Here is a 21,970-nt window from a genome sequence, read left to right on the forward strand (position 1 = left end):
CTTTTCTTTCTTTTACCTTGTGACCTTTGAAATTAATGCTAAAAACATATCAGGCTTAACAATAATTATTCTGGCTTGTGTTTTTTTAATTGGATAAACTGTTTTCGAACCAACTGGCACTGAATTGGCTGGGGATGAACACATTTCAAATTTAATATCTACATGAACTGACAGGTATTTGGTAAAAAGACAGGTCAATCGCCTGAAGGTCAAATTCTTCCCTGTGATTTATGGAACAGACCAACAATAAACTATTTTAAATTCTGTAAATCTCTGCATCACTTTAAACATTTTTAATCTTCTAAATTCTTCTTGTACTATTGAGGTGCCTTTCAGAGATAAGTATGCTAAAAAAAAGTTTGAGAAATATTTGCCAACTCTCTGAGGAGAGCAAGAGCTCAATGGTATATTTTGAATTCTAGTTCAATTACTTTATGATAAGGGATTTTCTTTATTCACGAGTGAATGCTGCTGGTTGAAGGTAGAGTTCAGCTGTTTATATACTAACATGCAGCAATTATGATGAAACAAAACTCATTCTAGAACTCTGTTGTAACTATGGCAACCAGAATTAAACGAATTCCATTAGAAATACAAAAAGCCTCCCCAGCAGGATAGAGTAAATATTATCTCTTATTGATTTATGAAGGTTCCAGATGATGAAAAGTGGTTAATATATTTCTGTCATGAAACACATTTGTTAGGGCTTTTTTTTATTGATAGAGCCGTTGTCTATTTAAATAATGTCAGCTAGATATCATTAATTTTTACATCTTTTTTTCGATCACTTGTGCCTTCATTACAAGAAGCTATCAGCCTTTCTATTATCTTCTCTATTTTATTTCGGGGTAAGAAGGAGGATGCTTGTATTAAGGACCATTTCTGATCATGTTTGGCTAAAATCTGGCTTGACCGAAGACTGTTAGTAGAAGTGGGTTGTACATTTATTCTGAGTGAGAATTAGTTGATTTTAATATTTCATTTCACTTGCATTTCGACAAAACATACAACTCTGTTGGCTTCAGGTGACTGGTCCTTGCCGTGGGATTTGTTGGAAAAGGAAAATTAAACTCTTGGTAATTTGTTCTTTAAGGAGACTAATTTAAAATTCGATTCAAGTAATAATGTGAGGCTAAAATGGGACAGCATTATGTAGCAAGATTATAGTTTTTGTGTCCCTGAGGGTTTGACGTGCAGATGTCAGTGGGGCTCTGCATGTAAAATGCCAGCAGGTACTGTACCCACTTCTGCCTTTTCCTCAAAATCAACTCAACATTTTGTTTCTTGATTAAAATGAAAAGGTCACTATGGCTTTTTTTCCTCCAAAATACTGACAACAGTCATAAGAATGGAGCATCTGCAAACCCAGATGTGGGAGACAAGACCCGCACTAGGCATTGGTCCTGGGACCTTTAGAGCTTCTCGTTTCATTATACACATTTTCCCGCGATGGCTTCTAGTCACTAAGTCCCAGTGGAAATGCTGTTGTGGTGAGTTGGGAAATGTGTTTATTCAATCACAAGTGCTCAGTCATAGAAACAAAGCCGAAAATTATGAGAAAGATTGAAAACTTCAAGACATTTAACTAATTTCCTACTCTCATATTCTTTTAACTTCTAAAAATATTGAATTGTAAGGCTGGACGTTTAGGTATGTTATATATCTTAATTGGGTTTATTTAGCCTGTATAATCTGTTTTATTTATGACTAGTTTTTTCCTGTTACTATAGATCTTGAAATTCCTGAAATAAACCACGATCAACCCAAGCACTTGTCTAAAAACGTAAATGATAGAAGAACCACAGGCTTGCCTTACTCTAGTCCTGATGCAGCACTTCTCCAAAGTCCCTGAGTTTACCAGGGCCCTGGGCCACTGTGTCAAAGCAATCTCCTAAAAGCCATTGCAATCTGATCCTTTCTGCCTGCAGTTCTAAGGAGCATGGAGCTCCAAAGTTTTTTTGGCATTTTTATGACATTTCACAGCATTCTCAGTCAGGTTGACAATCTGCTTCAAATCACAACATACAAGAATTGGAGGGGATTTCAGAGATCACCTAGTGTAAGCTGTTCATTTTGCAGATAAGAAATTGAGGCTCAGAGAGGTGAAGTGAATTGCCCAAGGTCACACAGCTCATTAACAGCACAGCTGGAGTAAGACCTATGCTCTTCTAAATCCTAATCCAGAGCTCTTTCCATTAAACCTCACAGCCTCCTGTTTTCTCTTATGTCCAGAGGAAGGTGCTTCCAGGTCTCCTTCAGCATATGAGTCCACAGACAGAAAGTAGGATTGCCCATTTCCAAACTACTCCTCCATCCATTACTGCCCATTACACATCTTCTCAGTTTTAAAGGAAAAAAAAAATTAGCCTGAACGTTCTGCTTTTATATTCATTATCTACTCTGTGCCTGTTAGTTGCTCTCGTTTTTTGGTAATGCTTTCACTGATTAACTTGGTCTTTGCAATATAAACTGGTGAAATGCATTATCCCGGGTAAATGTGACGTTATTAATGTGTTTTATTCTAGTTATGGGTCATTATTTTCGATAGATGTAATCGTCCCAGCACTGAGACCTAGCAGGTGGTCTCACTAGAAGTTATAACAGTTTTCTTAATGGTCTGGTAAGAATGTCATTTGCAGGGCAGCAAGGGCAGAGAGAAATTGGTCCCAGAGCTAGCTTGCTTCTGCACTCATTCCCAAGCTTGAGCAAGCAAAAGTAAATACATATTTTCTTACTGATCATCTGGGTATTTTTTCCTGCCTATTCATTTTCAGTAAAAGTGATGTACATTTATTTTCTATTTACAGCGCCTCCCGCCCCCAATAATACTAAAAACCCTGCAATGCCTTGCTTTTCTAATTCTTAAAGGAAACAGGGCTTATTGCCTCCTGCAAGGAACCAACGTCCGTTCAAGGAATGAGAAATGATTAAAACCAGCTGGCTAGGCAAAAGACAGAGACCACTGGGAAGCAGAAATCAAGAGACAATTTTCCCATTAGAGGTAACTCACTCTTGAGAGAATCTTAATATCAGTATGATGAGAGAAATAGAAATCGTGTATTTAAACGTTAACACCTGAGTATACGTAAGAGGCATGCACGCCGGAAATTACGGTGTATATGATCGTCCTTCTAAATTTTTCCTTGCACACAGCACAATCACAGTTCAATGACTTAATGTCTAATTGTAAGCATTAATGCCCTGATGAAATGAACTGTCTAGTTTGAGAAAGGTGTCTTGCAAAGTTTAGGGCATTCTCGGTATATTTCAGGTGCGCTGCCGCGCGTAGTTGTGTGCGTATGTGCGTGCGTGCGTGCGTGCGTGCGTGCTGGAGACGCGCTGAGTCTGGGAGACAGAGACTGAGTAGGTTTCTGGGTATAGGAATGGAGCGTTTGTGAATTGAATTAGTACAGCTGCTATAAAGTAGCAGGTTAGTCATTTATGTATTTCTCTGATTCCTCATTGTTATTCTTGTATTTCGTTGATTCTAAGATGAATGTGTTTTTCTCCCCCCACGTTTTAACTTCTCTGAAATCAAGAGTATCTTCTGCCTGCTGATGCACGGGGGCAGTTTTGCCATAGCTGTCATCACTGTGCGTGCTTGAACTTAGTGGCATGACTGGAAAAGTGCAACCCCTTGACATGTCACTCAGCATATCATTTAAGGACTGGTTGAGAAAGGAATATGAGGTGGTTAGTCTGAAGCCTTTCCAAGAAGGCACACATGTGGAATCTTGACTAAGGCGTCCAAGTAGCTTGGAAGAAAATCTTGGAGACAATAGCGAAGCATTTAAGAAATGCTATATACCATGTTCTTGTCTAAGTAAAAAGTGGTTCAGAAGTCAGTTTCTGCACACAAGTGTGGCAAATACCTAAACAAATTTCATTTACGCTTTCCTTTTTAGTTTAACAAGAATGCTATGTGAAAAGAAAAAGCTGTATCTAAAGTGTGAAAAGACTTTATAAATAAATTTTAAATAAAAATCCTAAAGAACAGGAAAACAGTTTAATTGCCAGTTTTCCTTGTGGTAAGTAATAGTACATCTTACAATCAATGACATTTTAGATTTAATAAAGTATGGAGTTTAGTCATCATATCATAGAATTAAATATTATATCTGAAGCCTAGAGATTTGGAGAATGAGTCTAGCTTGTCCCTTTTATATTTGAGAAAGTAAGGCTCAAAGAAACTAAATGAGTTGGCCATGATTGTACATCTCTCTGATATATAGGATGGTGACAAGCCAAATTTTAGAGGTCAGCACTGATGAGTGTTGTCAACTAGTCTTATTTAGTTTTAATAACACGCTATCATTTTTGTCTACTCTGAGGTTACTTCCTTCTTCTTAGGATGTTAGAATACTGCATGATCCACCAAAGTAAAGTGATAAAGTATTTCTTATATTTGGGAACCTCCCAGGAGACATAAAAACATGGCTTTTCCAACAATATATTGTAAGTTCTTTGGGGGATGGTGATGATTTCTTAATATTTCAGTAATTATTATTTGTGGGGAAAAAAAGAATAATGTTCCTTTAATATCTGGAGAATTCTAGATAAACAATGGGGACAAGAATCAGTGGCCCTGAGAATAAAACAATGTACTTTCATTTCTTTTCCACACTGCTATCTAGTATTTATTGGTTTTGTTATGGACATTCTTGTGATTTTTAATCTTTAGAGTGCATCAGAATTCCTCTTGCATTTTCCCTTTTAAACAGTTATTTTTATCAAAATGATGCATTATGTATAGATAGTTTTGAAAGCAAAAAATATGAAAGGCTTATAATGGAAAGTAGCAGTCTCTTCTTTACTTTGAACTCCAGTTGTACTCCCCAGAGGCAAACACTGAATTCTTCTCGCTGTTTCCTTGGCATTTTGAAATGCTATCTACCAAACAATAGAGTAAGACATGACTTCTTTCTTGTACATCCATATGTTCCTTAAACAGCTTTATTAAGGTATAATTGACCTATATTAAGGTATAATTGACCTACAATAAATTGTACAGATTTTAAATGTCCAATTCCATAAGTTTTGGCAGATGCTCTGACTTATAAAACCATGACCACAATCAAGACAGGGCGTATATCATGCCCACTCCAAATTTCTTTGTGCTCCTTTGTAATCCCGTCCTACCGCCACTCCCTGCAGCTCCCCCTGCCTGCCCCCAGGCGATCACTGATTTGCTTTCCATCACTATAAATTAGTTTGCATTTCCTAAAACTTTATGTCAATGGAATCATATAGTAGGCACTCTTTTTTTTTTTTTTCTGGTTTCCTTCACAGACATAATTGTTTTGAGACTTGTCCCTGTTTTTGCGTGGATCGGTAGTTTATTCCTTTTTATTGCTGATTGGTATACATTGTATGGATACACTACAGCTTGTTAATCTCTATACCTGTTGATGGACTTTTAGGTTGTTTCTTGTTTTTGGCTATTGCAAATAAAGCCGTTAACATTCATGGACAAGTCTTTCTATGGAAATATGCTTTCATTTCTCTTGCATAAATATCTAAGAGTGGAACAATTTGGTCATATGTAGTAGTATGTTTAATTTTTAAGAAACTGCCAAACTGCTTTTCCAAGTGGTTGTACCATTTTGCATTCCCATCTCCAGTGGATGAGAGTTCCACGTCTTCACCAACACTAGGAATGATTAATCTTATTTTAAGCTTAGACATTCTAATAAGTGCGTAGATGTATTTAATTGTGATTTTTATCTAATTACTAATGACAGGAAGCAGAGTCAATAATATGATAAAATGAGTGAGACACTCACCTTGGGCACAAAATTTGAGGAGGTGCCAAGAATCAAGATAAATACTATTTTAGTACAGTATTTTTTAAAATAAAAAATACTGCAAAATAACCACAATGAACAAAGTATCAAACTTTTTAAGTAGAGACAGTATTAAAATTGCTGATTTTTCCTTTTGCTTCAGATTCCAATACGGCTTGGCACTCCATTGATTGACGTTAGGAATATTTTCATGTACTTATTTACTATTTGTATGTTCTCCTCATGAATTATCTATTCAAATCTTTTGCTCTTGTGGATTTTTTTAAGATTTTTTTTATTGAGTTTGGAAATACTAGTCCTTCATTACATAATGTTTGCAAATATTTTGTCGCAGTCTGTGGTTTGTCTTTTCTTTTTTTCAATAGTGCCTTTCAAAGAGAGGAATTTCTTAACTTAATGAAATGATCAATTTTATCATTTATTAATTTTATGGATTGTGCTTTTGGTGTTGAAAGCAAACTTCACTTAACCAAAGATCTCAGATTTTTTACTATTTTTTCTACGAGAAATTTTATAGCTTTAGGTTTTACAATTAGATATGTGACTCATTTTGAGGGTTAATTTTTGTATAGATCAGAGTTCTTTTTTTTTTTTTTGGCATATGATTATCCAGTTGTTCCAGCACCGTTTGTTGAAAAAACTATTCTTTCTTCATTGAATTGGCTTTGAAGATCTGTTCTCTTCTGCAGAATTTTCATATTTTCCTTCAGAGATGTTTTGGCTGTTTTAAGTCCTTTATAATTCCATATGAATTTTAAAATCAGGTTGTCAGTTCCTATGGAAAAGGCTACTCAATTTTGATTGAGATTGCATTGAATCTCTAGATCTACTGGGGATAAATGGTATCTTAACTATAATGAATATTCTGATCCATGAACATGGTTTCTCTCTCTCTTTATAAAGATGTTCTTTAATTTCTCTAAGGAATGCTTTGTAGTTTTCAGTGTATAGGTTTTGTACATTTTTTGTCAGATTTTTCCCTGTAAATTTAATACTGTTTGATGCTATTGTAAATGGATTTTTTAATAACTTCACCGTCTGATTGTTGCTAGACTATAGAAACGCAATTGATTCTTCTGTGTTGATCTTGTATCTTATAAATTTGTCAACTTATTAGTTCTAGTACATTTTTGATAGAGATCATAGAATTTTTTCCATGGGTGGTCATATTGTCTTCAAATAAAGCCACTTTACTTCTTCCTTTCCAATATGGATTTTTTTATTTCTTTTACTTGCCTCACTGTACTAGCTAGAATGTTCAGTGCAGGTTTGAGTGGATGTGCTGAGTGAACATCTTTGTCTTCTTGGTGTTCTGAGAGGGAACTTGCTTATGCTTTCACCATTAAGTGTACTGTTAGCTGTAGGTTTGGGGAGGATTCCTTCTGTTCTCTTCTGTTTCTAGTTTGCCAAGAGTTTTTAATTAGAAAGGTATATTGGATCTTGTCAAATTCATTTTTTTGTATTTATTGAGGTGATCATATCCTTTTTCACTTTTAGTTTGTTAATATGTTCAATTACATTGATTAGTCTTAGAATATTCAACTGATATTCCATTCCTGGGATAAACTCCACTTGGTTGTGATGTATTATCTTTTCTATGTATTTTTGGATTAGATTTCCTAAAATTTTATTTTATTTTATTTTTTATTACAGAATTTATTCATTCATCCAATAAATCTTTTTCGTTGAGGTAACGTTAGTTTATAACGTTATATAAATTTCAGGTGTACATCATTGTATTTCAGTTTCTGTATAGGTTACATCATGTTCACCACACAAAGACTAATGATAATCCATCCCTATACACGTGTGCCTAATCACCTCTTTCGCCCTCCTCCCTCCCTCCTTCGTCTCTGGTAACCACCAATCCAATCTCTGTCTCTGTGTCTTTGTTTGTTGTTTTTATCTTCTGTTTATGAGTGAGATCATATCGTATTTGACTTTCTCCATCTCTTATTTCACTTAACATAATACCGTCAAGGTCCATCCATGTTGTTGCAAATGACAAGACTTCATCTTCTTAAAAATAATGTTTGTATATATATTCATGAGAGTTATAGTTCTATAGTTTTCTTTTAATGTTTTTGTCCAGTTTTGGTACCAGAATATGCTGGCCTCATAGAATGAATTAGGAATTGTTTCCTCTTCCTCTATTTTTCTATAAGTTTATATAAAATTAGTATTATTTCTTAAACATTAGCTAGAATTCACTAGGGAAGCCATATGGGCCTGGAGTTTTCTGTGTGGGGAGCTTTTTAACTTAAAATTCAATTTTTTTTAAAAAGATAGGGCTATTCAGGTTATCTATTTCTTCTCTAGTGAGCTTCAGTAGTTTATGTCTTTCAGGCAGTTTTTACATTTCATATGGAATGTCATCATTTTTTTTCTTTAAATGCCTTTAGAATACATAGCTTTGCTACTTCTCTCACATTTCATATTGGTAATTTATGTCTTCCAGCTTTCATTTCTGATCAGTCTGTTTAGGTATATATCAATTTTATAGATCTCAAATAACCACATTTTGTTTTTTTCTCTTTATTGTTTTTCTGCTATTTCATTGATTTCTGTGCTGAACCTTATTAATTTTTCTTTGTTTTAATTTGCTCTTTTTTTGAGTTTTTTAAGGTGAAAATTGAGGTCATTGATTTGAGACCTTTTTCTATTGTAGTATAGTTATTCAATGCTTATAAATAAATATTAGAGACATTTAAGTTGTACTTTGGCTGCATCCCCAAATTTTGATATTCAGTTCAAAATTTTGTATTCATTTGAATTCACTTCAAAATACTTTATCATTTTATTTTTTACCCATTGGTTATTTAGAAATATATTACTTAGTTTCTAAATATTTAGGGCCTGGCCACATATTGATTGATTATTGATTTCTAATTTAATTCTGTTGTCATTAAAGAACATATGAGGTTTGTACACTTTTCAAATCAATTAGACTTCTTTTATGGCCCACAGGATGGTCTAGCTTGTCAGTATTCCATATATATTAAAGGAATGTATATTTTGCTGTTGTTAGGTAGGGTTATTAGGTCAGGTTGATTGATAGTGTTTTTCAAGCATTTTTTATTTTTAATGATTTTCTGTCTACTTGTTCTCTCAATTATTGAGAGAGGAGTGTTGAAATCTCGGACCACAGCTGAGGAATCCAGACTGTTTCCATCCTCTGGCTCTGTTATTTCCACATAACACGTTCATTACCCGAGGCCTGGGAAAGAGAGAGTTTGGAGAACTGAAACTGCTCTTAAAGCACTTGGACCAGAAATGATATATCTGATTATTAACCACTGGCAAGAAATAATTACATGGCCCCAAACAAGGGAAGCTTGGAAATATGGAGGGGCACATGGTATATTTAGTAAGGAATAACCATATTTTCTACAATGAATTTTACCCAAAGTTAGAGTTGAAAATACTCCTAGATTTATTATGGTTTAGTATACAGAAATGACTCTTTAGACATCTTCCATATCATAAATTTTCAGACTTGTCCCATGCCACACAATGAACATCATGGACCAAATAAGTGACTTGTCTATTACTTTTTTTTTTTTTTTTTTGGTGAGGAAGATTGGCCCTGAGCTAACATCTGTTGCCAATCCTTCTCTTTTGCTTGAGGAAGATTGTCCCTGAGCTAACATCTGTGCCAATCTTCCTCTACTTTGCATATGGGATACTGCCACAGCATGGCTTGATGGGTGATGTGTAGGTCTGAACCCAGGATCTGAAGCCATGAACCCTGGGGCACTGAAACAGAATGCACAAACTTAACGACTGTGCCACCTGACCAGCCCCAATTGTCTATTACTTTTTACATATAACTAAAAGTCTAATTTCATGAAACCTTTGGGATAAAACAGGGTCATCCTTGTCTTAAGAAATAATATAGTAATGAACAATTTTGTGTCATTATGTGCCAGTTTGCTAATTATAATATGTAAATTCATATAATCTTTACAGAAACCCTATTTTTCATCCTAATTTCTAAGATGATGACACTGAAGTATAGAGATGTGAGTAAGTAATACGTGAGCAAATAGGTGAAAAACTGGCAGAGCTGCTCTTTGGACCCTCATGTCAAGTCCATCTGACACCGAGTCCACTCTGTACATTTTCTGTTACTACTAAGATGAATCTATTCTGTTCCTGAACTTCTGGCAAGTAGATTCAGGGGGAAAAGGTGAAAACAAGTAAAAACGATGAGTGACAGTTCTGTTTCACTGGAATTGATAAATGAATATAGTAAGAGATAGCTTAGATATCCCCAAGAAATAATTATAAGGTTATGTGATCCATTATAAGCGTATTAAGATAGCTCTCTTCAACTCTTTGGAGGACTGTCATGAAGAAGAAGATTATATGGGTTATATATGGCCCAGGATGAGGCCATATATAACCAGTTTATATAGCACCATGATCGAAACACACATGTAAGTGCACATATATGTATTTATATCTGTATACATGTATAAATTATGTAGAGTATGTGTTGTATATACACACCTGTGTATATGTTTATACAGGCATACATTCATACATAAATGCATGCGTGCATATGTGGGTATGTTTTCCATGCTCAGAAGTTTCTTAGGTTTCTTAATCCTCAAACTGCTCTGTGGGAAAAAGGAATCCTATCTTCCTGAGGAATCAGCATCTTGAGTGATTCAGAGTTGGTTCTTCCAACATCCCGTGGAGGGTGTTTTGCCAAGAGGAACTGGAGCTCCATCTTCCCGTTCTTAATTCAGAATGCCTCACTTGTGAAGTTTAGTTATGTTTCTGTGATGAAAGGGAAAGACCCATAACTCAAAAAGCCTCAGGCATGAGGGAGTCGCTTTCATATAAGCGACGGAAACGTAAGGATCGCTCTTGAAAGCTGAGATTGAATTTATTTTTATTTCATTGCAAAAGTGGTGAGTAAAAAGAGTGACATAATCTGAGACACAAATGAACCTCACCAACAGGAATGGAAAGATCAGCAGGCATGAATTAGGTTGTATTCTAAATTGGACTGGAATTTCTTTTCAACGTTTGGTAAAGTTTTGCTTAACTTTTGTTTCATTTTTAAACAATCAGTTCTCAAACTTTTATGTACTTGAGGAGTTTAAATACAGTAAGATAGCTTTTCTAGCATTGGTGATATGTCAGGACAAGGAAGTACTCAAAATGACAGGAAAAATGATCTGCCTTCTTGTACATTTTAGTTTCAATTTCTAAGCTTTCTATCACATATATCTTTTCAAAGTATTTAATTTCCTTTTTTCCTTCTGAGTTGACATTTTGCTCTCTTCTTTTCTTCATAGTTGTTCAGATGATCCCCCCCCCCCCCCGATTTCTGTATTTCTGTTCTATACAATTAACACTTGAGCAAAGCCATGTATGGTACTCTGCAGTTTTTATATCCATGAATAGAATGAAAATCTGTGTCTGCTCTTTCAAGCTCTAAGAGTTTACACTTGATTTTAGGGCTTGACAATCACCTTTCAGCAATTCTGTTTTCTAAAGGTAATGCCAAACAAATATTAAATCTAGAATAGAATCAATCTTGTACACTGTATAGATCATCAGGCAATTAAAATAGGTTTTTAGGAATATTTTCTTTAGGAGAGTACCAAAAATATATCATTAAAGAGATATTCAAGATCTTTTAAAAAAGTCCTTTGCTGTGATAGATATGTGAGATAATACAAGATTTGTGTTGCATTTATCTATAATACCATCTATCTCCAATTTCTATGTCTATCTTTCATCTCTACTCTATTTCTGTCTCTATCCTTGGAAAATGTGCCCGGACGTAGTGCCCTTGGATGTGAGTTCAAACCAATTCAACGACTACAATCACATTAATGAATCAAGGATAAGAATTTGACTGTCTCTACAACCTGTGTAGTGCTGACATTTTCAAAGGGCTGAAGTTCAGGTCCAAAGTAATGGAGCTGTAAAGAGAGATGCACACATTGGTAGCCACAGGGTATGTGCTATGTTGTTGAATTATGCTGGTTTAATTCACTTAGGGTTGTGGTCGTGCTTTCAGTAATATCTGGCTGCTTTTCTGTCATTAAAAAATGGATGAAAGACAATTGCTAAAGTGAATGTGTTTTTGTGGTGCTGTTATTTTTCAAAGGAAAAGTAATTTTCAGACTTAAAGAATTGAAAACTCCTTAAGACTCCAAAGCTTTTGGTGGGAAACAAAAGTAGAAAATAAAGGTGCAGCTTTGAATTGGTGATTGATGGAAGTCGTCCGTCTAGAGTTTGGTCTGTAATTTTGCACATTGTCCAGCCATTGATGGCGTCTTTATGGAGAGGTGTTTAATTGGTGGCTTCCTTTTCATAAGCAAATACTGTAGTACCTATCCTTTGTTCATGGGCTTACCAGTGTGAATTAACTAACTGATGCGGGATGCAATTTACTCCTCATTATGTTGCCTTTGGGGCTTATTTGCTTCTTTTGTGCCCCTTCACCAGACCATGCAGTTATTGCAATGCTCTGTACCCCAGCACACCGAATGTGCACACCTAATTTAGTCCAGCTGCCTCTTCACCCCTCCTGCCCATGCTTGAAGTTTGGTCCATGTTTTCTCCTCCCCCAGCCAATGCCGTGACTGTTCTTTTGACCACAGTATCCTCTTCCGTTTTTGGCAACAACCCCACATACTATCCAGACTTGTGGCAGGAAATGAGAGCAGCTGTTCCGTTTATACAAAAGCCCCATGGTGCACAGTATGAAACGTTTCCCTGATGGACAAAATGTGTATACAACACCGACATCCCAAAGAAAGCAAAAATTCTGTGTATTTTTTTTTGAAATTTGGGAAAACAGAGCAATCTGACATATCTCAGAACTCCTCTAAAGGGAATATAGGCAATAAGAACTGAAGCTCTGACTGATCCCTAAGAATTGAACAAAATAATGAGAGCTAACTCACAAAAGGATCTCGACTAGCATCCGGACTAAACTGGGAAGTACCCCAGGAGTCCTCACAAATTTATCGTGCCTATCATATCAGCTCTGAATTAAGGAGCTTCTGATAAATCACTTTGAAGTATTCATTTATGAATGGGAATAAAACTTGGACAGAGAAACACAAGATGTTGGCAAGAAATCTTCCGAGTAAGATTAGTAGAGATGGGATTTCCTGGGAGAGAAATTCTCCTTTTAGTTTCTGAGGGGTGACGGTGCATCAATCTAGTCTTTCAAATTATGCACCCAGATTTTTTTAATGTTCTTGGGAATATAGTCTTTTTCCTCAGTTCTTTTGTTAGCCTGACAGCTTTGAGCATTAGGGGAGACCCATGAGGCCAAAAGAGAGTAAAGGACACTGTTATTTGCCCAGCGCCTGTTTGTGCCAGTGTTGGGCTCGTTCTAGACCCTTTTAGTCTCTCAGTCTTCGCAATAACCTTACACGTCGGATATATTCTCACTGTTTGAATGAGGCTCAGAAGTGAGTATGTTTCTGGTGGGGTTACCCACCTCCCTCAGGGAGTGAGGTCAGGCTGACAGTACAGTCCATCAAAGCTCATTTTAACACACAGCATACGTGGGGAGTACGGTGGGCCACACTTCTTGGTGGTTGACTTTGTTTTGACCTACAGACTTATGCAGTATTTAGAATATCTCAACTCTAACTTTGTAATTAAAACCTTGCAAGTTTTGTGACTTAAGAAGTTAATTTTTTTTTTTTTACAAACCGATAACTTTTAATTCAAAAGTAAGGGATAGTCTAAAAGAATATAGGAAGTAGCATCCTAATTTGCTATTTATATGAGCAATGAAGTCATTGCATTCTAATATAGTGGGTTCAATATGGTTTTTACTTCTGGTTGACTATATCTTAACAATTTTACCTCTTTATCTATTTCCTCTAACTGAAATGGAGGTGCTTGTACAAATCCTGGGCTCTCAAGGCTGGAGCTTGGCAGGTGGGTCTCCTCTCTGATTTTCTCCACCTTCACGAGCGCATGGGCCTTGCTTCCAGCCTAGAGGCTGCTCAGCATCAGTTTGGTTTTCCTCTTCACTTCACATAAAACACCAGATGTGAGCTGCTCGAATTAAAGTGGGTTGGAAGTAGAGAAAGGCAGAAATAAGCTCTTAGCCAAATCACATCCTTTTCTCAAATCTTTGAATTTATTCTGCCTGTTTTATGTTTCTGGCGTTGGTACAGCTCTTTCCATTCAAATAATTAGCGTGTGCCTCACTGCTGAGGAGTTGTAGGCTTGGCTTTGCTTTACTTCTGCTAGTCTCGGAGAAAAGAAAATCCTCCCTTTTGGCCCCTTTGATATTCTTTCTGAATATTTAGCTATGTCAAGAATAGAATAACTAAGCACAGTGAGCCTTTCTTCTTGCTACTGCCTATGCAGTTGCTTGCTCCACACGTCTCTGAGATGTCTGCAAATAATACAGGTGATTCCTTTCACCCTGAGAATCACCTGGAGCAGTGTTGGGTTTCTAAGATTTGTTTATTTTGGAATAGAATAATGGTGCCCACAAGTGCACTAGCCCCTGTGTTCCTGGAAGGGTGGGAGTCTGGGGAGGGGAGGGATGGCTGCTTTCCCTCCTCTCTCTGCAATCCCAGTGGAGGTTCCTATGGAGTCTTTGCTCCTCCTGGTGGGAGGCTCAGGGGAGGTGCACATGGGATAGATGGATTGGCTGTGCTCACTCAAGAAACCTGCATTTCATCTCCTTCACTAACTTGATGGGGAGACATTTCCATCTGTCCTTTCAATCTTGATTCTATAGGAGGCTATCCATTTGATACTTCCTTTTGCTGACCATTTTCTCACTCTGGAACTGAGGCACAATGGATCAATGGAAAATGAAATGAAGTAGAAATTTCAGTGATTCTATTTCATGAGATCAGAACTTCGTCCAATTCTTAGGAAAGGAAGAAACAATGTGGTCCTTAGTAAGTCTTCCTGTCATGGACTGGATGTGTCTCCCAAAATTCATATGTTGAACCCTAACGCCTAATGTGATGGTGTTTGGAGGTGGGTTGTTTGGGAGGCAGAGCCCTCAAGAGTGGGATTAGTGCCCTTATAAGAAGAGACCCAAGAAGGCTCCCTCGCCCCTTCCACCATGTGAGGACACACTGAAAAGACATCCCTCTAAGAAGTCGGCCCTTAGCAGACGTGGAATCTGCCTCAATCTGCCAGCACCTTGATCTTCAGCTTCTCAGGCTCCAGAACTGCAAGAAATACATGATTGTTATTTAAGCCACCTGGTCTATGGTATTTTTGTGATAGCAACCCAATTAATTAAGGCACTCCCCTACTTAGGGAGCCTGAAGCTTTGTTATAGCTTTACCTATTCCAGCCCACTAAGGAACCATAATTTAGCCCACTTGCTGGGTGAAGCACAAAGATTTATGACACTGAATATCCATTATAATTAAAAAATTTTGAAGTGGAAAGCACTTTCCAAATTACAAAGAAATCTCATAAACATTTTTTCGTTTTATACAAACTTATATACATGAGTATGAACATACATGCATGTCCATGGCTCCCAGGGAGATGTAACATACCTGTGAAGTAGAATCTGTTAGGATGCTTGGAAACCTGAGTGTTTTTCAAAGAAGTTGGCTGCGTTGACTAGTGAAATCTATTTCAAGTGCCAAATCTTTCCCTAGATAAATATACATAACTCCCATTACCTGCTCTTTTAGTGTAACCATGGGTAAAAATTTGGGGAAAGAATTTTACCCAGAGGAGGTTAAAGGTGATGATCAAGAACATCATCCAGCCAGTGGAGAGTTGAGAATGAGTTACTGAGGGTAGAACTTGGCTCTTATTTTATGGATAAGAGAAGTAAAATGCAGTTTGTGCTTATTTTCCTCCTTGGCAAGACAAATAAGACAGAAAGAAAATAACGTTTGGACTAAAGCAGAATCTTAATAAAAGCCACAATAACCATAAATTGGAAGCAGAGTTTAATTATTGTTTTTCTCTGCATGATTCGCTCTTTGCCTTCTTTGTAAACTTCCTAGCACTTAGCTTTGACTCGTCTTTTATCCTTCATGTGCTGATGTCATTTACATACAGAATTGTGATGTGTTTACCGTATTATTAAAATAGAACTGGATTTTAATTAAATATCAATTCAGGATCGCAGCTTCCAGCTACTTGCCAACACCGATGGTGATCAATAGAAGATGTTGAACAAAGAAGGTAAATAGATTTTCTGAAGAGTCAGATATTTTTCGTTTCCCTCTCCTCTCCCTTCGCCGGTTCCCCTGCTTTCCTATTCCCCTGGAGACTAGTTCGCTCGCTCCCCTTCTTCATTCCTCCGTCTGCTTAATTTTTCATACACTGCATATATTTAATTTCCTGTGCACTTTTCCCTCATTCTATAGCGTGCATTCAAAGGCTGGGAACTGGAGAAGTTGACTGCCAGATCATCACTGTTTGCTAGTTCACAAATCTCCCTCAAGTTGCCAGTTCCCTGGATTAGGCATCTTTGAAACAGTTTCTATTCTATGCTTGTTTCAGAATTATAAAATGTTATTTGCTTGATTGTGTATTTATTTTACAACAATTAATTCCCCCTGTGCTTTTATTTGGAAAAACCGTTGCCTGCAAGAAGTAAACAGTTCTAACTATTCTGGAATATTATACCTAATTATCCCTTTATTTTTGTAACTGTACACCATTCCCTTCCAAGTTTAGCACTTTGGTTGATTTAACTCTTGCAGAAATCAAAGCTCTTTGTGAGAAATGTTGCTTAGAAAAATTCAGGATTGTGGATTTGAGGCTCTGCTGAATGGAACACATGCTTCGCGGTGAGGTCTTTGCCTGTACAGTATAATAACAGGGACATGATGGATTTGCTCATATGCACTAATTTACTTCTTTTACCTGTGTGTTCATGTATTTTTGCAAAATTATCTGAATATAAAAAAGAATTTAAAAAGCAATTCAGTGTTACATATTGGAAGTAGTTCACCACTCCATCAAGCCATGAATCTCAATTCACTTACAGTCTGAATGTATAAATTCCGCAAAACTTATTGAAATAGTAACACACATTGTGTACTCAATGATTATGAAATTCCTATATTCGTATCCCCCTTCCACATATACACACACGTGTATGTGTGTATGTGGATTATACTGGTAAAATGGTTCTGAATTTTTAATTTTCTTCTCCTTATTGAGAACATGTCCTTTAAAATTTCTCTTATTTACCCACTTTTACCTTTTTCTGACTGAACTTTCCTCTTTGTTCTCCTCTTTCTCCTTTTCTTGTTTAGGAAGATTCCTATTTATCTTTGCCTCTATATTAACAATTTCCAGAGCAAATTGCTGACTAATTCTGTATACTTCTGTTAAGGTTTGTTCTCTTGGCTTTTGGGCATATATACTACCTCTTTAAGGAACTCAACATTTTACACGTCTCTTAGCCTTCAGCTGGAGACATGGTCCATGATAATCATTTTCCTCCAACAAGCAATGAGCACTTGATTATTGACTTCATGATTTCTCCTCTTCACTAGAGTGTCTGATACTGTCATTTTGCTCCACTACTAACCTGACATACAGTGACTGATTCTCTTCTGTCTTCCGTCTCCTTCCTTTTCTCTGGAGAAGAGTATTGGAAAGGATGTTATTTTCATGGGTGTTGGGGGGAGGCTGTTCTGTTCTTCAGGGAGTAGTGCTGTGTAGACTGTGGCTGATGTACATCGATAGAAATTACTCATGAACTTCCTTTATAAGTAAACTTGTGACTTGTCTCCCTACTGGCCAGTATAGCTCTGATATGTTTTAATGGTTTGTGGAATGAATGAAAATATGAATGAAATATATATGTGTAATTCTGAAAGATTCAGTTGAGATATAAAGCAAAGCTTTATTAATAGCCCAATGACTATATTTAGCAAGGAAACATGGTGGATAGAAAGTGGAAATTGAGGAGTCATAGGAAGAGAAGAAAAAATCTTACTGAGGAAAGCAAAACCTGAGAGAGTAGAAGACTAAGAGGAAATGGCATATTGATTGAGTGAGGACATTAAAACAATGAATTTTTAAAGTAAGTCACAGAGGATAATGTTGGAAGTACTGAAAACAACTTTTCCTGCTACAGTAACCTTTGAAATCATAACTAAATTATATGAAATATTTAAAAATCAATAAATTGTACAAACCAGATGAAGGAGGGATTGAATGGCAGAGAGAACTGTATAGAAAATTAGAATAGAGCCTTCAAACAATATTAATGAAACAGATGACCAGACAAAATATATGGTCCAATTGTGACCTAGAGGAGTGTTGGGGGTAGAGGTATAGAAGTTCTTTAACAAGTCTGCTACTGTTCTTTACCTGCTTTTGCTGGTTCAAGAGTATGACCTTCTGAAATCCTAAACATTCAAAGAAAATTAAAAATTCAGAACCATTTTACTGGTATAATTATCATGTACACACATATACACGTGTGTGTACATGTGGAAGAGGGATAAGAATGTAAGAATTTCATAATCATTGAATATACAATGTAGGTTACTATTTCAATAAATTTTGTGGAATTTATACATTCAGACTGTAAATGAATTCAGATTCATGGTTGATGGAATGGTGTACTACTGCCAATCTTGTCTAGCTGTCGTATGGGCTCCTGGTTGTCTGTCTCCTCCGCACACAGTTCTGGGGAGGTCAAGGAGTTCATGGATGTAAGGGACTCATATTTTTCTGGAGGAAAATTTCAACCCTTGCAAATGCAGGGTTCTATTGAACATTGATTAAACTTTCATCAAATAACAAATTATCTCCTTTTTAAAAAATTTTTGGAATGGAGTAACAGTTATCGGTGAGAATGGTAGCATGTTACTGAAATACTTAGGGGATGTGCTCCTAGTTCACTCATTCACATCAAGATTTTTGTACCCTTAGTATTCATTTATTACCGGAGTTTGCTGTTAAGTTGATGGCCCACAATGGCCCTATTGGGGTAGAATATTTCGTAAATAAAACACAGCTTGTTTAAGCACTACTGGCATATTGGTGTATTTCTTTTCAAAAATAGAAATGTATCTGTGGGTGAGAATGAATCACCTTATAAAATGAATCACCAAGTAGCAAGTTAAGATTGCCATTTAAGAAGAGCAGAAGTAGCTTTAAATATGTATAATCCTTCCACACACCCTCACCTCACAAACATCACACACACACACATGCTCACAGACACACACATCCACACCTATACATTTCGGGTTATAGTAATAGTCAGGTAGCTTTATTCTAAATACAGAAAAGAGAAACTTTCTAGGTAAATGATGACTTTTGGTTGACATTTGAGAGGCTGATATACTAGGTAAGGAAGTGTTTGTTGGGCAGCTGATTGAGCCATTTAGCTTGGCTGCTTAGAAAATTAATTTTGTTCTCTTTTTCTAACAGAAATAACTATTCCCTACATGAAGCATTTTTCCTCCCACCTCTTCTCTACGATCCCTAGATTTAAGGGAAATTAATTACTGGCCAGACCATCTAGTCATTATCGCTGGACTCTAAGAAACAGGTAAATCTTGAAATTATGACACTCTAAAAGTCATTCCTTAAATCCAGGTAAGTAGATGATCAATCCCTTCTCAAATGATTATTTATTGAAATACTTTTGGAGGGTAGATCTTATTCTATATGTTCAACTTATTTTCAAGTTGTATAGCGAGCAAGAGAGAGGATTTATGAACAGTTAAATTGCGGTCATATAAGAAAAATAAAAATACTTCCAACTTTTTCACACTTGAAATATTTTATCCTCAAGAGTAATTGTCTTACTTTCTTCAAAGCAAAATGAAGTAAAAGGTTGGTGCCTTAATATTCTAGATCTATAGTCTGCATAAATTGGCACGTCAGATCTTTCTAAGATTAGGGTTATCCTCTTTACCAGTGAAATAATACAAAGTGAAATATATGGTTTGGTATCTCCGAGAAAATCTTGATATAAGCAACTCAGGATTATTGAGATTGAGGATATTTGTCTTTAAATAACCATGTTTATGCCTTGCATATGAGATGAAATCACACATCTCTGAATTGGTTTGCCTTATTTAGGGTATTCCTGCCTCAAAACATTGTCCTACAAGTCTGATGTGCTACTTGGAATGCTTATCATTTGACTCACTTTTTTCTTTTGGGTAAAACTCCAGAAAGCCCATCTTTAAATACAAATATGTGACCCAGGAGAACTGATTCATTAATCTACTGTATTTGCATAAAGGAAACTACACCAAAGGATGAAAATGTCACACTAGTGCCAGAGAAAGGAATTTTGTCAGCAGTGTGGTGCATAGCATACTATTTCATTCATTCCTTAACATAACTCTGTGGTCGTTGTTCTTCCCATTTTACAGATGAAGAAAATGTGAGATAAATAATTTGCCTGAAATCAGTCAGTGAATCTGTTTTTTTCATATCACTGTGTAACAAGTGCTATTTTTGTATATGGATACGGCTAAAAGAAAAATTTTGTTTGTTTTAAAATCTTATTACCATGCTAATACCCAATGGAGGAAACTTGCCCCGCTGAGAATGGTACTTCTGGTTCAGTCGCCTCTGTAATGTAATATTTGGAGCTGCGCTCTTGTCATGGCTGCTAAAGAACCTGCTCTTCGCGACGTTTTCCTATTTTAGAATGTGGGGAGGTGGAGGCAGAGAGTGCAAGGTGACTGAGAGGTGGGAGTCACACAAGTTTAGCTGAGAACTGCAAAGTATACGTGGGAGGTTAATGGAGAACCCGAGTTGACTAGTGATGTTACGTTGTAAGAAGGACATTGCCAGACAGTGGGAACTCAGATTCATCAAGGCCGTGTGCTGCTGCTTTCGCTTCTGCAGAAAGAGTATGCACAGAAACAAGTGGGATTTACAGAGAAAGTCGATGCAATAACAATTTTCATGTCCAAGGCTGTGGCAATTTTTTGATAATTTGTGTTAAAAAGGAATTTGAGTTTCTCAAAAGAGAAGGCTGAGAGGGTGTCTTAATTACTGTCTTTGAGTATATGAGGGATTGTTACAGTATTTGGAAGATGACAACCAGCTGTTCTCTGTCTCCAAAGAGGAAAACAAAAGAAAATGAATTTGCCAAGTGGCAGGGACTTAGACTGGAGACAAGAAAGAACGTGATTATTATATATTTTCTTAACTATGCAGACTATTAAATGCTGAAAGAGGTAAATTGTGCGTGTGTGTGGTGGGGGGGGCTGTGCACTTTTCTAACTGAGGTTTAGGGTGAATGTCATCTGGTCCACTCCTCTCCCTCTGGGCTGAAGATATACAGTATTGAAGACACAGTTACTAGGAACACATTTGACATGGCTTTGGCACTATGTGACTTTTATGGTTCCTTTCAGAGCCTCTTTAATAATGAGAAGTCCAATTTTTTTTTTGGTAAGGAAGACTGGCCCTGAGCTAACATATGTTGCCAGTCTTCCTCTTATTTGCTTGAGAAAGATTGTCACTGAGCTAACATCTGTGGCAATCTTTCTCTATTTTTTGTATGTAGGATGCCGCCACAGCATGGCTTGATGAGCAGTGTGTAGGACCACACCTGGGATCCAAACCAATGAACCCCAGGCCACCAAAGCAGTGCACATGAACTTAACCACTGTGCCATGAGGCTGGCCCAGAAGTCTACTTTTTTTTTTTTTAAAGATTGGCACCTTAGCTAACATCTGTTGTCAATCTTAATTTTTTCCTTCTTCCTTTCCCCAGAGCCCCCAGTATATAGTTATATATTCCAGTTGTAGATCCTTCTGGCTTTCCTATGTGGGATGCCACCTCAGCGTGGCTTGATGAGTAGTGCTAGGTCTGTGCCCAGGATCCGAACCGGTGAAACCCTGGGCCACTGAAGCAGAGTGTGTGAACTTAACCATTTGGCAACTGGGCTGGCCCACAGAAGTCTATATTTTTAAAAATAATTCTAGGTAAAAATTAGTTTTTCCAAACCTGATTATGACGTTGATAACAGAATTTAATATTTGCCATTTTCTTCACTAAAACTCAATTTTGAACATTCACAATTCATAAGAATGCCATAGAAGTCTTAAATTATTAGTGAACTTCCAAGTATGTCTATCCTGCCACTTGGTCATCAATGATATGGTGTTCATATGTAGGGAAAGAAAGTTCTTACGATAGTAAGTCTCTTTTTTGTTTTACTAGAGTTCCCAGTGATT

General features: G+C 36.7%; 1 long non-coding RNA gene across 2 annotated transcripts in view; it reads left to right on the forward strand.

The window, feature by feature from the left end:
* The first annotated feature begins 552 nt into the window (after positions 1-552).
* The window catches only part of LOC139076465 (uncharacterized), a 45,105-nt gene continuing 23,687 nt past the window's right edge, over positions 553-21,970 (forward strand). The window contains exons 1-3 of one of the 2 annotated variants that reach the window (XR_011528100.1): positions 553-619; positions 2,808-3,001; positions 19,194-19,314. This is a non-coding gene — a long non-coding RNA (uncharacterized lncRNA). Of the gene's footprint in view, positions 849-2,807; positions 3,002-19,193; positions 19,315-21,970 lie in introns of both variants that reach the window. The other variant, XR_011528099.1, reaches the window with a different exon arrangement.

Source organism: Equus przewalskii, chromosome 16 (assembly GCF_037783145.1).
Source record: "Equus przewalskii isolate Varuska chromosome 16, EquPr2, whole genome shotgun sequence".
In the NCBI taxonomy this organism is placed as follows: Eukaryota; Metazoa; Chordata; class Mammalia; order Perissodactyla; family Equidae; genus Equus; species Equus przewalskii.